Here is a 14,412-nt window from a genome sequence, read left to right on the forward strand (position 1 = left end):
ATAGTTATGAAGTTTTATTACAAGTTAACTAAACGTGGTAATGTTAGAGGAAAAAAAATAATCAAAGCTGTTGTTTAGGGATGATTGCTTGGCTGTTCTTGATTGTCTTTGGATGTAATTTGCTATCATCACTGTGAGAAACGATGAGTGACCCTTGACCTCTAAGCCACCAACCTGGACCCAACACCAGAGCCCCTGCCTCAGACCAGACCCTGGAGACCCCACTCTGCGCCTGTCTCTGGAGCCCCAGATCCAACCCTAAAGCCCCAGTCCTCATTCTGACCCTGAGCGCCAGACCTGGACCCCTGCCACCGCCCAGGACCCTGGACCCAAGAGTTTGCCCTGACCACAAGCCCCAACTCTGAGCCCCTGACCCTAGAACTGACCCCAGACTCTGGAGTCCCCACTCCAGAGCTAGCTATGAGCCCTGGACCATGGAGCTGACACATATCTAACCCCAAGCCCCATCCCTGAGTGCCAACCCCAGGCCCTACTCCAGACCTGACCCTGAGCCCTGAACCCAAATTCAACCCAAAGACCTGGACTGAGAGCTGACCCCTGTATTTGGCCTTGAGCCCATGGCCCAGACCCGGACTTGAGATCCAGACCCACACCTGGACCAGATACTGAGCCCTGGACCTGGACCCGAGCCCCAGTGCTGAACCCATGACTGGAACTGACCCTGAGCCCCAACCCCAAGCCCCAGCCCAAAGTCCTGATGCTGAGCTCCCCATCCCTGGAGCTGACCCTGCCCTTGAACCCGGAGCTAACCCCAAGCCTGAAACCTGAGCCCCAACCCCATGCCCACAACCCCGGACCCTTGACCATGGAAACATGATCTCGGAACCTCCAACACAGTCAAAGCCTGACCCTGGAGCTGAGCCCTGGAACTGGACCTGGCCCAACACTGAGCCCCAACCTGGAGCTAAATCTGAGCCTTGGACCCAAGTCCTGGCCCCCGTAGCTAACCCCAAGACCCAACTCCATAGTTGACCTGGAGCCCCACCTGGGATCTGTCCTTGAGCCCTGGACCCAGACCTGGCCCAAGGACCTGGACCCGGAACTGACCCTAAGCACCAACCCTGTGCTGCAGTCCCAAGCCCAAGCCCTGGACCCTCAACTCCGAAGCTGAGCACAAGCCCCGGACCTGGAGCTGAGCCTGAGCCTCAGACCAAGCTGGAGCTGACCCCAACCACCGAAATGGCCTTCAGACCTGAACCCAGAGCTAATCCTGAGTCTCAAGCCTGAGCCCAATCCTGGACCCTTGAGCCCAGAGCCCCAGCACCCAGAATGGACCCCAGACCGAGCTAACCCCAATTCCCCACACTGAGCCCAAACCCTGAGCCTGAGCCCCATTGACTCAACCTGGGACGACTGACCCTGGACCCCTGACCCCGTAGCCACCACCCTGGAGCTGACCCCAAGACCCAAACCAGAAGCTGACCCTGAGCCTCAGAACAGACACTGGACCCAGTGCCCCAAAGCCAGACCCCAACCCCGAGCCCTTGACCACAAGCTGCTGACCCCATAGCTGACTGTGACCCCGGAGATAACCCCGACCCGTGACCCCCAGAACAGAACCCGGAGCCAGAGCTAACCCTGAGCCCCAGCCCCAGCCCCTCGATCCCAGACACTCAACCCATGACCCTGGATGCTGAGCCCCAACCCCAAGACACAAGCTCCAGCCCCGAGCCTCAAACCCAAGCCCAAGCCCTGGACCTGACCCTGAGGCAGGGACCTGAGCCCCAGACTCTGAAGCTGACCCTGAATTCTGACCAAGGAGCTGACCCCAAGCCTCCAACCCTCGGAACAGAGCCCAGACCCAGAGCCCCGACTCTGAGCCCCAACCTCGAGCCCCCGACCCCGGAGCTGACACTGGACCTGGAGCTGACCCCAGACCTGAAGCTAACCCTGAGCCCCACACCTGAGCCCCAACCCCAACCCCGCACCCTCGACCCCAAACCCTTGATCCTGGAAACACAACCCCTGACCCCCACCCCTAGAACTGGGCTCAATCCCAAGCCCCAACCTTGAGCCCCAGCCCCGAGCCCCAACCCTGAGTCCCTGACCCCAGAGCTGACCCTGAACCTGGAGCTAGCCCCAAGCCCCAAACCTGAGCCCCAACCCTGCACCCTCAACTCCAAACTTGGATACATGACCCCAGAGCCTCCAACCGGGACCTGACTCCAGAGCCCCCGACCCCGACCCCCAGAACTAGGCTCGACCCTGAGGCCCAACCTATGAACTCCAAGCCCCAACCCCGGACCTTCGACCATGTAGCCCCTACCCTGAATGTGGCACCGTACATGTTTTTTATGGTCCTAATTAGGGTTCAGCACAGTGTTCCGGTTAGGGTTACATTTAGGGTTGTTTGGAAAGAGAGAAGGCATAGCATCCTGTTGTGTGTGGGGGGGTTGCATAAAGGCTCCACAAGGGAGCCTGCTCCCCAGACCTGCTTCCTACACCTGTTCTGCAGATCTGGTCCCCAGACCTGGTCCCCAGACCTGGTCCCCAGACATAGTTTTCAGAGCTGGGCCCAAGTCTGGTCCCTTGATCTCGTCCCCAGTTCTGATCCCCAGATCTAGTCCCCACACCTGGTCCCCAGAACTTGTCCCCAGACCTGCTCCCCACAGTTGATCCCCAGGGCCGATCCCTAGATCGGGTTCCCACATCTGGTCCCCAGACCTGGTCCGCAAACCTGGTTCCCAGATCTGGTCCCCACACCTCATCCCCAAGTCTAGTCCTCGCACCTGGTCCCAAACCCAGTCCCCAGAGCTGGTCCCAATACCTGGTCTGCAGATCTGGTCCCAAGACCTTGTCCCCACACCTGGTCCCTGGACTGGGTCCCCAGGGCTGCTCCCCAGACCTGGTCCCCTGATGTGGTCCCCAGCTCTAGTCCCCACACAGAGTCATCTAGGTTGGAAGAGACCTCAAGATCATCGAGTCCAACCTCTGACCTAACACTAACAGTCCCCACTAAACCATATCCCTAAGCTCTACATCTAAGCGTCTTTTAAAGACTTCCAGGGATGGTGACTCCACCACCTCCCTGGGCAGCCTGTTCCAGTGTTTAACAACCCTTTCAGTAAAGAAGTTCTTCCTAACATCTGTTTGCGTGTCCATCACACACGACCACTTTGTTTCTTGTAGCCTAGGTCATAGGCATGGACTAAGCTGGAAAACACGAAACAAGTGATGCACAATGCAATTGCTCACCACCTTCTGACCGATGCCCAGCCTAACCCTGAGTAATCGGCCCTCCCACCCCAACCAGCCGCCCCTATCTGTTGTTTAGCATGACATCAGATGGTACACAGGAGCAGGGAGCGTGATGCATCTCTTTGGGATGTTGGGTGAGCAAAGCGGTGATACTGGGTTGGGGGATGTGGGTCTGGGGCCTCTTGGCTAGAAAAGGAAAGAAGAGAAGTGGGTATAGACTGTTCTGTGGATTGTCACATTTGTCTGTTCTTTCTCCTTGGTCTAAGCCCCGTGACCTTGGCTCAGCACAGTGAATGGAAGTGGTGAGCCTGGATAGGGAAGGTGAGTGGAGAAAAGTTGGAAAACAGGCGCTGTTTTTGGTTTGGTAGTCCATTAGCCCACCTCCGGCTAACTCATCTTTTCCAGGGACAAAGAAGATACTAGGAACAACCCCAGAAACACCCACCACATTGTTGCACATCCCTATCCCCAGAAACACACACACACACACCCCTTGTTACGCACCTCAACCCCCAGAAACAGAAACACACCCTCCTGTTGCAAAGCGCTATTCACAGAAACACACACACCACCCACCCCTTCTTGCACGCCCCTACCCCCAGAAACACCGCCCCTTGATGTGCCCACCTACCCTTAGAGATCCCCCCCTCATTGTGCACCCCCACCCCCAGAACCACCCCCCCATTGCGCACCCCTACCCCCAAAAACAGCCCCCCCTTGTTGCACACTGCCCCAGAAACACCCCCCCTCACCCTTGTTGCCCACCCCTAACCTGAGAAACAGCCCCCCTCCTTGCACACCCCTACACCTATAGGTTCGGGTGAGGATTTCAGTGATTTTTTTTTGCGATTTCAATGGTGGGCATCCCACAACTAGGAGCGCACCTACTAGTGACAGAGTACAGTTTATGTACTTTCTTTCTTGCCATCCAGGACCCTCCCATTTCCCCATTGATTGGGTATTCCAGGTTCACAGACATTCCGGGTTCATATCCAGTGCTTCACAGACAATACATGGCTTTCAGTTGCCGGCCTGTTACAAGTCAAATTTCTTTTGACTTCTTTACTCTTTGAGGTGGTGATGTTTCTTAGACAGTGATTTCCACCTAATTGCTCTAAGGATGCTGATCGTCTGCGTTTTCCAAGGTCTGTGTTAAGCTTTCTTATCAGTGCAAGCATATTTCAATACCACATTCCTTCCCTCTAAACAATGTAACTGTGCAAATCATTCTGTGCTCTGTGACACAAGCCCCAAAGGTGTACAAACAGCCCCAACCCTCCCCCAAGACCAAGGCCCCTACAGTGTACAAGCAGCTACTAATACCACCCCCCCCCCCCCCAGACACAGACACCCAGAGGCATGTAGAGGAATGGCTTGAGGGTAGAGGTCACCTAAACATTGAGCAATTAGATGAGGACGATCTTGCCAAATACCGCACACCACTAGTATAAGATTAGGCTAACCGTAAAACATAAGGCTTGCAGCTGACAGCTGTAAAAGGGATAGAAGAACAGTGTCCTTGGAGCAAGGAATACAGTGTCCTTGGGGCTATAGTTAGATCTAAAAAGAGAACTTGTGGTTATAGCTGTCTGCACTAACAGGATATAGCAATAATCAATCATGAGCTTAGCTTTTGTAACATGTATGAGCTAATTACCTTGTACCGAATATATATCGACTGAGCTATCTAGTAAAGTTGAAGCATACTGATCACTCATATTGAGTGCTTGTGTCTTCCTTCCGTCGACAACAAATGGCGCCCGAACAGGGACCCTGCCGGACGGGGACTCAGTACGAGTAAGCCGGAATTATATGTCAACGGAAAACAAAGGGAAAGCCGGTCCTGATTGAAGAATTTAAGGAGTACTCGAATTTATAAAAGAACTGTACAGGAGGTGACGAAGAGAGGATCACCCGGGACGAACCCATAGTGGGTCCCGCCGGAACGCCGCAACAGGTCTGCCAGAAGTTTTGCAAAGGAGCAACGGTACCGTGAGTAAAATGGAGAGACAAGCGGCTTATGATTTACTTAAATGCTTTTTAGAAAATCATAAAATGTTAGATATAGATTGTCCAAAAGAATTACCTGGATTGTTAGCATACGGGGTGGCAAAGGGTTGCTTTATCAATCCTGACACAGTGTTTGAACAAGCGGAGTGGCGAAAGTTCGGGGATAAGTCGTTTGAGGATGTGATTAATGAGCAGAAGGCAGCTAAGAAATTAATGAAGCCATGGAGGGCTGTGATAAATGCATTAGCGATACATAAAGCAGAACAAAAGGTTGCTGCTGCTGCGGCAGAGCGCTTAGGGGGAACTAACAGTCAGAAAGAACTGGAAATTAGTCAGTACCCGCTTCCACCTTCAGTGAGAACATTTACAATAACCCAACAAGGTGGGTCAGTGCCCAGTGCACCTCCACCTCCGCCAGAAGCCCCTGAAGCAGAGGGTTTAGAAAAGAAAACGAGCATGAATCCATTTGTAGACGACGTGCAAGGACGAGGTAGAGAGGGACTATGGGCAAAAATAGCAGAAGAAGCCATGCAGGAGGGTAATTATGAGACAGCGGCACAATTAACTCCGGCGTTCCCTGTAGTCTATTCTCCCCCCGATGCGCAGGGTAATGTAACTGTTAATATGACCAATTTAGACTGGAAATTATTAACCCAATTGCGCTCTACAGTGAGTGATTTTGGAATAAAGGGAGAACCTACACGACAGATGTTGGACTATATTTGGGGAACGAATATACTGCTGCCAGGAGATATACGTAGCATTATGAAATTAATATTGACACAACATCAGCAGCTATTGTTTAATGCACACTGGCACTCGGTATGCCAGGAGTCTGTTGCTGTGGTACGACAACCAGGGGATCCACTACATGGGGTAACCTTAGAAGAGCTTATGGGCCTGGGACCCTACTTTCGTCTTGAAGCGCAGGCTTTGCTGGGCCCCGATAAAGCTAAAGAATCCATGGGGCTAGCAAGGAGGGCCTTGGATCAAATCAAAGAACCAGGGGGAATTCCATCGTACATGGGAATCAAACAAGGTAGGGAGGAGCCTTTTGGGCTGTTTATTGATCGGGTTGCGAATGCCATACAAGCGGCAGGGGTGCCAGATTATCTCAAAGGCACGATTCTTAAACAATGTGCATTGCAAAATTGTAACCCATCTACGCGTAATATACTGGCTACACTGCCGAGTACATGGACAATAGAAGAGGGACTTGAGAGAATGGCACAAGTGCCGGTAGGACCACAAGCTATGTTAATTGAGGCTATTAAACAAGTAGGGGAGAGTATCTCCAAGGGATTGAAACAGAATCAGGAACAAGTTTTCGCTGCCCTTGCTCCCTTGCAAAAACCGATGGGACCCCATGCATCAGGACGCCAAGCATTACGATGCTATAGATGCGGGATTGCGGGACACATGAAACGACAGTGCAAAACGGCAAACGTTTGGTGTCCGTCATGCCGCTCGAATACGCATAATGAATCCGCATGCCGCAAAGGAGGACAGGGAAACGGGAAAGCCAGCGGGAAGAGTCGCCCCGCAACGACACAAAAAGCGGCTTTCCCCACCACGGCAGCGACAACAGCAGCACCAATCGGAGCAACGAACCCTTTTGTCTCCAGCCAGCCACAAGCGGGAGCCTGGGACTGGACTTGGCAACGGCAGTAAATCTTACATTATGGGACTCTAAACCAACAAGAGTTAACTCCGGTGTGATAGGACCCGTGAAAATTAACGGCGAGCCCGTGGGTGCCTTGCTTATCGGAAGATCATCTGCCACTTTAAATGGAATACAAGTGCTAACAGGACTAATCGATAAAGATTATACTGGGGATATACAAATAATTGTTTCGGCTATGTTTCCGCCGGTATTTATTCCAAAGGAGACGCGCATAGCACAGCTAATACCACTACCCCATCTAGCGGCCAGCGTTCCACCTGCAAGAGAAGCGCCGCGCAACAAAGGAGCATTTGGATCCACAGGTGGAATGGCCATGCTAACGGTGGGACTACAGCAAAGACCACGAAGGCCTGTCACCCTTAAATACAATGGGGAAACTATAAGAGTCAACGCCCTATTGGATACTGGGGCTGATATATCAATCATCAGCACAGAGAACTGGCCTCAGCACTGGCCAACAGTCGAGACAAGTACAACCATCAGCGGGGTCGGCGGAATGACTTTTGCTCGATCCCCACCCCTACAATGGACACTGGGGGACAAAACAGTGGAATGTACAGTCTCTATATTACCGCTCCCGGATGGAGTGCATGCCCTGGTAGGTCGCGACATCCTAGCACAAATGGGAGTGGTGTTAACCACTGATCACATGAATGCCTGCCCTTTATAGATGCGGCCATTGCTTGGACTTTCCCGATCCCTATCAGGTGGAAAACTGAGGAGCCTGTTTGGGTGGAGCAGTGGCCTTTAAAAAGGGAAAGTCTGATACAGGCACATGAACTGATAAAGGAGCAGTACCTGCAAGGACACTTACAATTATCTACCAGCCCCTGGAATACTCCGATTTTTGTAATAAAGAAGAAATCCGGAAAGTACAGACTGTTACATGACTTACGTGCAGTTAATAAACAAATGTATAACATGGGCGCACTGCAACCAGGACTACCTAATCCTGCCATGATTCCTGAAGGATGGCGATTGTTAATCATAGACTTGAAGGACTGCTTTTTCACTATTAAACTCCACGAGAGCGACAAGCAGAGATTTGCATTTACACTGCCTGCTATAAATCGAGAAGGGCCGGACCAGCGATTTGAATGGACTGTATTACCACAAGGGATGCGAAATTCGCCCACGCTGTGTCAGTTATATGTGGATGCAGCTCTCCAACCAATACGTAAACAATGGGATAAGACGATAATATACCATTACATGGATGATATATTGCTAGCACAACCATCGCCGTTTACGTTGCAGCAAAAATCCAAACTGACAGAACAGTTAAAACGGGCCGGATTGGTAATAGCCCCGGAAAAGATACAGGAATCAAGCCCATGGAAATACCTGGGCTGGCAGATCACTGAAACAAAAATTCAACCACAAAAATTAACACTCACAGCGGACATTAGAACTCTCAACGATGCCCAAAAACTAATGGGGGATTTACAGTGGCTACGACCAGTCGTTGGAATTCCGAATGAACTGCTAAACGCATTAAGACCTTTGCTAAGGGGCACAGACCCAGCGACATCCGTTACGGTGTCAGAGGATCAACAGAAAATCATACAGGATATTGCATCTATGATTACAACGCATGTCACCCATCGACGCATAGAAAATCAGCCCCTTGACCTCACAATACTATGCGGACCTCAATACCTAATGGGAGCTATAACGCAACAAAAAATAAAAGCGGGGGAAAAGGGGCCAGTGGTAAGAGTGCTAGAATGGATAGCACCGCCATTACAGCCAAGAAGAACAATCCAAGAAAAAATTTTGACCCTAGCAGAATTAATAAAAAGGGGAAGAGAACGTATACTACAAATAGATGGTGCCCCACCGAATGCTATCTGGCTACCTATCAAGCCTAATGACTTGGAATGGTTTCTACGAAATTCCTCGGACTTACAAGCAGCATTGCTACAGGATGGAGCAGAGATAATAGCAAAACCATTACCATCAACAACACTAGCATGGATGCAAAATCAAAATTGGTTGGTAATACCGAAAAGATTACCGAAAAGAATACCACCAAAATGCCAAAGGGCTAGCCAAAGCGTATCGAATATCAAGAGCCGATGCGCAAGCTATAGTAAAGTCCTGCCCAATATGCAGCCACCATAATGCAGGAGCAGGGTTGGGAACAGGGGTGAACCCCCGAGGACTAAAGGTTAACGAAGTTTGGCAAATGGATGTTACACACATTGCCAGCTTCGGAAGATTAAAATACTTACATGTTACAATTGATACCTATAGCCATATGATTTGGGCTACCCCGCAATCAGGGGAAAGAGCTAGGGACGTGCGCAGACACCTTACGAGCTGTTTTGCTGTGATGGGTGTGCCTGAAACAATAAAGACAGATAACGGACCTGCATATACAAGTGGAGCGACCAAAAATTTTATGGACTTATGGAATATCAAACATATTACGGGCATACCATATTCTCCAACAGGACAGGCCATTGTAGAAAGAGCCAATGGAACGCTAAAACAATATTTAGAGAAATTTAAGGAGATCACAGATGCTAGGGAAAGGATAGACAAAGTATTATTTGTATTAAACTACCTGTGCATATTTGGTGAGGATGATGAGCCACCTGCAATTCGTCACCACTTGGTGGACCGAAAGAATAATAATCAAAGCATGAGAGTTAGATATCGAGACATGAAAACAGGTCAATGGCTAGGGCCAGTCGACGTAATTTATATAGGTAGGGGTTATGTGTGTGTCTCTTCCCCCACAGGTCCTGTCTGGGTCCCTAGCCGCTTCGTGAGACCCGCCGTCGAAGAAGGAACAGCAGAAAGAGGACCCCAACATGATCGAGAGAAGAATGATCAGTGCGACGATGCTGGGCTTGATACTAATGGCCACCAGAGTACACACCATAACAAAGATCAGTCCACATGACAATATGTGGGTCACTTGGGCTAATCAAACAGGTCAATCGGCATTTTGTCTGTCCCTGGCTACTGCCAGAGACCCCTTCTGAACCTGTCTTTTTGGGGTCCCCATTGGAGATCCTACGGAGTTACAATCATTGTTCAAAGAATATGTTAATGTAAGCGCGGGTTCCTTTTACTATTATTGTAATGGCACTAAGTTTACCGGAGATGGAACAATTGAGAATCTGATTTGTAAGAATGATTCGACAGCAAACAATGTGGTGACACTACTAAAAAGATTACATAAAACGTTGCCCTGGGACCTGCAAGAATTAGACCTTTTGGGTTCGGTGGCTGTTGGTAATAGCAGCCAAAACTGGACTCGAACATGTTTTATACTAAGGACTGGAGGCCAGCGAGGACAGTGGACCAATATTACAAGCAAGACATATGGGTTTGATCCAGAGGGACCATACTGTGGGTATAATGACAGCAGCGACAATGTCACTGTGTTCGGGGCCGGGGTAACCGCTCGGGTTGGTCTTCGGGGACCTAAGGCATTACCCCCGGGAATATTCTTAATTTGCGGGGACAGGGCATGGCAGGGAGTACCAGCTAACCCAATGGGGGGTCCCTGTTACATAGGCCGACTAACACTTTTCGCTCCTAATCTACACGATCAACAATGGTTAAATTTAACTCGAGCAATGCAGATTTATAAACGATCCAAGCGTAGTCTAACGACATTAGGGTCTGACTGTAAAGATGATGTGCAGTTGTGGGGCCCTGCAAAAAGGATTTTCGCTGCGGCTTTAGCGCCAGGAGTAGCAGTTGCTCACGCTATGACTAATTTAGGAAAGCTTGCTTGCTGGGCTGTTAAGCAATCAAATGTTACAACAGAAATAATTACTGAATTGTCACAAGACATGGACAGCTTGCGGCATGCCGTACTGCAAAATAGAGCTGCTATTGATTTTTGCTATTAGCACAAGGACACGGATGTGAAGACTTTGAGGGAATGTGTTGCTTTAATCTTTCGGATCATGGCCAATCAATCCATGACCAGCTAAAGTGGCTAAAGGTTCACACTCAGAAGGTTACGATAGAGAATGACTGGTTTGAAGATATATTTAGGAGGTTATTCGGCAATATCGGAGGTTGGTTTATGGGACTGATCAGAGAAGGTTTACGCATCTTGCTAATAATCATACTAATCATAATTGCCGCGAAAATAATCTTTAGTTGCTTAACCAGAAAGCTTGAACAGCTATCGGAGGTTTTTCTGATCCAAAATAAAAACGGGGGAATTGTAGAGGAATGGCTTGAGGGTAGAGGTCACCTAAACATTGGCAAGATCGTCCTCATCTAATTGCTCAAATACCGCACACCGCTAGTATAAGATTAGGCTAACCGTAAAGCATAAGGCTTGCAGCTGACAGCTGTAAAAGGGATAGAAGAACAGTGTCCTTGGAGCAAGGAATACAGTGTCCTTGGGGCTATAGTTAGCTCTAAAAAGAGAACTTGTGGTTATAGCTGTCTGCACTAACAGGATATAGCAATAATCAATCATGAGCTTAGCTTTTGTAACATGTATGAGCTAATTATCTTGTACCGAATATATATCGACTGAGCTATCTAGTAAAGTTGAAGCATACTGATCACTCATATTGAGTGCTTGTGTCTTCCTTCCGTCGACAACAGAGGCACATCCCAAAGGTGTACAAGCAGCTCCCACGCCCCCAGACACTGGCCCCAACCCCCCACCACATGCAGACCCCAAAAGCCTCATCACAGGCCCTGAACTCTACAGGCAGACTCCAAAACCCATGACAAAGCCCCAATGCCTCCAGACAGGTCCCAAATCCCAGACACATGCCCCAAACACTAAACATACACCAAAAAAAGTATTAGCGCTGGTGCCAAATGTTACAGACAGACCCAAAAGCCCAGGCACAAGCCCCAGATGCTCAAGGCTGAGACGTAACGTGGCTTTCTGAATTACTGGAAAGCAGCTGTCATTCTCAGATAAGTGTGCGCAGGCTGGATAGGATGGGGCTTCAGGCGCCTCTTCACCTGAGGAAACACACTGCCATCAGGCACTGCCATGCCACACAAGCTTTTTCTGCTAAAACACCCTTCTCAGATGCCCTGCGGCATGCAAGTGACATGCTTTGTTCCTATTCTAACGACTAATGTCACAGCCCACCTTGCCTGTGGCACCTGATGAACAGAAGAGAAAGCCACTGCATGGCTTGGAAACCATCCCTGCACGTGCTGCTCCTTGTCGCTCTCTGGCCTTATCTCAAATCCTCAGCCAGTTCTGTGGGGAGCCTGCCACAGCACCCGCAAAGCGAGACAGACACCTTTCAGAGTCACCTTGTGCTACTTGGCCGTTCTGCTCCAACCCAGCTCACAACCACCCCGCCCTTCTCGTGCTGCTCTTCAGAGTGCAGCTTGGCTCCTCTGAGCCTGTGTGAAACACCTGCAAAAGAAAAAGAAAAGCATAGGCTGAGGCAGCACCCAAAGCCACAGCACAGCTGGGACAGTTACTCTCATCTGCTGCCTTACCTCTGCCCCCTCACCTGCCCTCGAGGCAGATGCTTCCATCTGCTCTTATGCCAGCTACAACACCTCTGAAATATAAACAGGATTTTTACTGTATTTTGTGTAGTTAAGTAACTGCAGTGACAGTCACACCCCTAAAGTAACTGCTACCTCTGCTCATGCTCACCTTGCCAGAGGCAGCTCTGGGTGTGATGTCCCATGTTGTACACCGTGTTTCAGCTTTAATAAATGAAAACAGTTGGAAGATAATAATTCAGCTGCCAGCAGTAGCACCCATCCCTCAACAACACAAGCGACCCCATTTACAATATTATCATTTCAAAACAGCAGCCCCCTTGCCTCAGCACCTCAGAAGTAGACCAAGCCAGTCACCGAGCTGCCTACCGAGTGCTGGACAGTCCCAGGAGCTCCTTCCTGTGACTGGTTCCTCCTAACGTTTGTACTCTACAGGGGAGGGGAAATAAATAAAAGTTTCAAAACCCCGTATCTGTAAGCTTTCAAGATTCAACAAACCTCCTCCAGCACACCATTCAAGCACTATGCAAACAGCTGCTCACAAGCAGCTCAACTCTCCCACCCCCACATCTGCAAACACCACAGAGATGACTGTGCCAGCTGCCCTTCAGTACGCGCCCAGAGGAACACCGGGTGTCTTTGCCAAAACAGTCCGGATAATGTATTAGTATGGACTGCCACCTTAGCTGTCATCACTCACTGCCAGGCACGACAGCTCCAGACCAAACACATACACACACAGGCACTCTACAAACGTTACAAACACAACACAGAACACAAGGCACAAGAAAAAGTGACCCCCGGAGGGAAGTCCTACGGCAACAGCAAGTCAGAACAGGTGCTCTGCAGCAGACCCAGGGAGAGACTCAAATGTCACCACACGCGACTGGAAGCAACTGCCAGAACTGGGATGATGGAGGCATAAAAAGCCTGCCTTCAAGACAAGAGACCAGAAGAACGTGCAGTGAAAACCCCGTAAGAAGACACTTAGGAAATGAATTCCCAAGCAACAGCTCCTGATGCGACCCAGATGACTTCTGCAAGAGTGAGGATGGAAACAGACGCGATCTCAAACCAAATATGATGCAAAAGACCTGAAACAGATCTCCACCTTAAGCAGCGACTGCAAGACAAGAAGTGCTCGCATCAGACCCATGATGACAAAACTAGCATTTAGGACCTTTGGTAGCTGTGCCAAGTCACCTGTCTAGTCAGTCCAGTGCAAAAAGCAGGGAGGATATCAAGCCCCAGGGAGCACATAGCTCAGGCCACACGCTGCAGGAGCAACACTACAAGACAGATGAACAGAAGGGAACCGTCCTGCCTGGCACACACTCACGCTACAAAATACCCCCTTCTCCTTCTATTAGCCTGGTGACCCGGCCTCAAGCAGCCTGAGGGTGACCCACCCTGAACCGCCCTCACCGTGGCAAGAAGTACATTCAGCCAGCTGGCTTCACGCTGCTCTGGCTCCCAGCAGCCACCCCAGATAGGCAAATACCAGCTGCCGCTCAACTTAGCTCTCAGATTGCTGGATGGTAAAGTCTCTCCACCTTGAGAAATGCACAGGCACTGAGAGACATCTTAGTCAATTGCCAGGCTCATCATCATCTGCAAAAACAGTGCACCAACATTCCCTAGCGTGCCGGCCCTGATGCCCACCTCCTCCGCAATGCTGACTACTACTGATGCAACAAACCGCTGTGCAATGCCTCTCTTCTCCCAGCTCCTTTACCTCAGCTGCTCATTAGCTCTACATGAGAAATGGGCCCCTGCGGTGCCATGTTAAAATGGGCCTGGAAGGCCAGCCTCAGCTGGCACGAGGGCCGGCCATCCCGGGGCCTGGGGGTCTGGCCATCCACGTGCCCAGGGGGCTGGCCTCAGGCAGCATGGGTGCCGGTGGCAGCCATCCCAGGGCCTGGGGGCCAGCCTCGGGTGGTGCCGTGTTAAGGGGGTGTAGCTGATTAACTGTTATGAGCCTGGTCGGATTTAGGGTACTGAACTACCACAATTGCAGATTTCACTAATAACGC

At 50.3% G+C, this 14,412-nt stretch overlaps 1 long non-coding RNA gene across 1 annotated transcript; it reads right to left on the reverse strand.

The window, feature by feature from the left end:
• Nucleotides 1-11,690: 11,690 nt before the first annotated feature.
• LOC113844974 (uncharacterized) lies at nt 11,691-14,222 on the reverse strand. Its single transcript, XR_011812060.1, has 4 exons — nt 12,749-14,222; nt 12,531-12,583; nt 12,368-12,432; nt 11,691-12,281 (listed from the first exon to the last, which is right to left on the reverse strand). It is a non-coding gene; the product is annotated as an uncharacterized lncRNA (long non-coding RNA).
• Nucleotides 14,223-14,412: the final 190 nt, after the last annotated feature.

The sequence above is a fragment of the Anas platyrhynchos genome, chromosome 11 (assembly GCF_047663525.1).
Source record: "Anas platyrhynchos isolate ZD024472 breed Pekin duck chromosome 11, IASCAAS_PekinDuck_T2T, whole genome shotgun sequence".
Classification (NCBI taxonomy): Eukaryota; Metazoa; Chordata; class Aves; order Anseriformes; family Anatidae; genus Anas; species Anas platyrhynchos.